Source organism: Ceratotherium simum, chromosome 31, assembly GCF_057802395.1.
Source record: "Ceratotherium simum simum isolate JZ-2026a chromosome 31, ASM5780239v1, whole genome shotgun sequence".
In the NCBI taxonomy this organism is placed as follows: domain Eukaryota; kingdom Metazoa; phylum Chordata; class Mammalia; order Perissodactyla; family Rhinocerotidae; genus Ceratotherium; species Ceratotherium simum.
Window position 1 is genome coordinate 9,542,068 of NC_141930.1, and position 3,679 is coordinate 9,545,746.

The 3,679-nt window shown below is 36.1% G+C and overlaps 1 long non-coding RNA gene across 1 annotated transcript; it reads right to left on the minus strand.

Annotated features, from left to right (window-relative positions):
- Positions 1 to 854: 854 nt before the first annotated feature.
- Positions 855 to 3,442, minus strand: LOC147913018 (uncharacterized). The gene is made up of 3 exons (XR_015549274.1): positions 3,232 to 3,442; positions 1,980 to 2,041; positions 855 to 1,563 (listed from the first exon to the last, which is right to left on the minus strand). It is a non-coding gene; the product is annotated as an uncharacterized LOC147913018 (long non-coding RNA).
- Positions 3,443 to 3,679: the final 237 nt, after the last annotated feature.

The following is a 3,679-nucleotide window of genomic DNA, read 5'->3' on the forward strand; positions in this document are numbered from 1 at the left end:
AATTGATAATACTGTTTCATACAATTGAAGTTTTCTAAGAGAATAGCAAAAAGAAGGTAAATTTGTGAGATATGTGAAGTGATGGAGGTGTTAAGCAACTTGGTGGGGGGAATCCTTTCACAACCTATACATGTATCAAATCATCACAAAGTATACTTTAAATATCTTACAATTTTATTTGTCAATTATATTTCAATACAGCTGAAAAAAAAAAAGAAGAGATTTTCAAAGGGTCTTATAGAGCAACGCTCAAATCCACAGTGCATACAAGTACTTAAATGCAGCCATTCAAAAAGGCTAAAAGTGAGAGTGGACAAGGATTTACACTGCATGTGAAACCAGTAAGAAAGCAGAGGCTGTAATTCCACAAGTTAGAAGTTAAGGCAAAATTCATTAAGCAAGACAAAGAAAGACATTTTATCATGCTGAAAGCCAAATTTCAAAGTGAAGATATAACTGTCATAAATATCTGAACGTTAAGTAGCCCAACAATTTTCTGTATAAAACAAAAACTGTAAGAAAGGCAAAAAGAAATAGAAACACACATAGGAGAGTTTAACATTACAACTCTCAATACAAAACAGATCAAGAGGATAAAATTTATTAAGTATGAAAAAATGTCAACAGCATAATCAATCAAGTATCTATTTTGAATGTATATTAAGCAAAATATCCTGATAATAGAGAATGCACTATCTTCTCAAGTACACATGAGACATTCACAAACAAAAAATGATCATATATACCACGGGAAAGATTAGTAGACATAAAATAGACATATTACAGATAACACTCTCTGATTACAATACAATAAAACTCAAAATTAAAAGTAAAACAAAGAAACAAAAAGCCATTCCACTTGGAAATATGAAGAATTCTATTAGCCAATACTTCAGTGAAAGAAAATACCAAGAGAATAGAAAACATCTGAAAAATTTAATAAGAATACAACATATCTGAATTAAAAATAGATTTAAAGCAGTGATCTGAGGAAAATTTATAGCCCCAAATATCTGCATCAATAAAAAATTAAAACAATAAAAATAAATGACTTAAATTCCTGTGATGATTAATTTTATGTGTATAGTTAACTGTGCCATAGGTCGCTCAGGTATTTGGTCAAACATTATTCTGGGTGTGTCTACAAGAGACTTTTTTGGATAAGATGAACATTTAAATTGATAGACTGAGTAAAGCAGATTGTCATCTCTACTGTAGGTGGCTCTCATCCAATCAGTTGAAGGCCTGAATAGAATAAAAAGGAGACCCTCCAGCTAGTCATAGGGAATCCTCCTGCCTGACTGTTGAGCTGGTCTTTTCTTGCCTTCAGACTTGAACTGATCAGCTCTTCGTGGGTCTGGAGTCTTCTGGATTTTGAACTGGAACTTACACCATTGACTCTCCCGCTTCTCCAGTTTGCTAACTGCGAATCTTGGGATTTCTCAGCCTCCATAGTCACGTGAGCCAATTCCTTATAATACACCTCTTTATTTATAAGAGATGGTTCTGTTGGTTGGTTGATTGGTTCTGTTTCTCTGGAGAATGCTGACCTGACAAACACAGCTAGTAAATGAGCATCAGAGTAAATAAAAATGGAGCATAAGAAGGAAATAGTAAAAATAAAAGCAGAAATTAATGAGGTAGAAAACAGAAAAAGCGTAGTAGAATTCTATTTTAAAGAATGCTATTTACTTGAAAAGAATCAATAAGAGAAAAAAAGCAGCTATCAATTTAACTTTTAAAAAGGAGGATGCTAATAAACAAAACAAGTAGGAAATAACTATTGATACAAAGGAAAATCTGAAAAATCACAATAGACAATTTGCATACCTGTATGTAAATAAATTTGAAAACCTACATTAAACGGATAATTCATTTGAAATAAAAGAATTTACCAAAATTCACCCCAATGTATATAAGAACCTTAAGCCTATCAATTTCCACAGAAGATGTAGTAAAAATTCTGAAAAAGAACTTACCACGCCCATATGGTTTAATTCAGGAATTCCACTGAACCTTTAGCTATCTGGTCACTCCACTGCTACATAAATTGATTCAGAGCACAAAAAATGAAAGCAAATTTCCAAATTACTTTTCTAAAGCAAGTGTAACCTGGGTACCTAAATTTCACAGATAGCTGCCCAAAGGAATATTACTTGCCAATATCTGTTACGAATATCAGTGCCAAAAGTCTTTGACAAATTCATAGCTGACTTCAATATTATGTTATGAAAAGAATATACCATAACAGGGCAGATTTTATAACAGTAATGCAAGAATCAGGCAATACTTGGAAATTTATTAATTTAATTCACTCAATAAGTCTAAAGAGAAAGATCATATGATTATCTCCATAGATACTGAATAAAACTTTGACAATATCTGATGGCCATTTCTCATAGAAACTCTTCAACTTTTGCTTTGAAAAAGCAAGAATGGAAGGGTGCTTCCTGTGTTAGGTGGAATTTCGGCCCTCATGATTTTCATCTCCTGGTGTTATACAACTGAATGTGTTACCTTACATGGTAAAAGAGACATTGCATTTGTAATTATGGTTATGTGTTACCTGACCTTAAATTAATGAGATTATTCTGGGCCATCCAGGTGGGACCAACCTAATCACATGAACAATTATAAGCAAAAGAGAAGGCAGAAGACAAGGCAGAGATGCGGCAGAAGGGGAAGTAAGAAAGATTTGAAGCATGAGAAGGGTTGCTGGCTTGAAGATTTTTGATTATGTTTCTGTGTATATGCCCCTTAATCCTAAAGCCAGTATCTTAACTGACGGTTAATTAATGGGTAAGTACTTAGAGGCATTCCACAAGGTCTAGGAAAAAAAGGCAAGGGTACCTATTAACTATGTTATGAGAAGTTTGGGGATTCGATCAGAGACATAAAAGAAACTTTCCACTCCAAACAAATGGACTTAAGGTATATTTTATTATATAGAGGATAGTAAAGGCGATAGTCCGCAAACAGATCTGAATAGGTCAAATAATAAGAGGGAAAAAACACCAGCTTGACTGGAAAGGGAAAACATCCACATTGGCTGAGATAGCAGCAGATTCCAATAGGTCATATAATGAGAGGAAAAAACATCAGCTCGATCGGAAAGGGAAACACCAGATCGACTGAAGGGAAATGACACAAATCAACCGGAAAGAGAAACACCAGGTTGACCAAAAAGAGAACATATCAGATCAATTACTTCACAGTAAATCAATTACTCACAACATCCACGCCCCACTGATGGGAGAGTCCTGTCAATCCACACGGCTGGGCAAGGATCACACATCCTGGGCAAGGCGTCCCCTCCACAGGTGGAACTCTCACCAGGTCTCAGTCTCTAGCAGTTTTTTATAGCATCAATAATTTCCAGAGTAAGCAGTTACAGAGCTTTTTTCAGAGCAAGCATCCAGCATTCCCATGCACAAATGGTTATCAGTGGCGTATGTGCACTGAGCACACCCCCCCCCAACCACCGCCTCCGGCTGTCGTCCCAGCCCAGTAGTTGTGTAGGTGCATTGTTTACCCTGCTTATCGTCCCAACCCGGCACAGATGGCCAGTCTGCTCCAGGCTGCGGTGCCCGAAGGGCCTTGAAATTTTTACACGTTGCGACTATCTCCATGGGAGAAGGGCCAGTTCCCACCACGCAGAAAGCAGCTTTTATATTTCTTT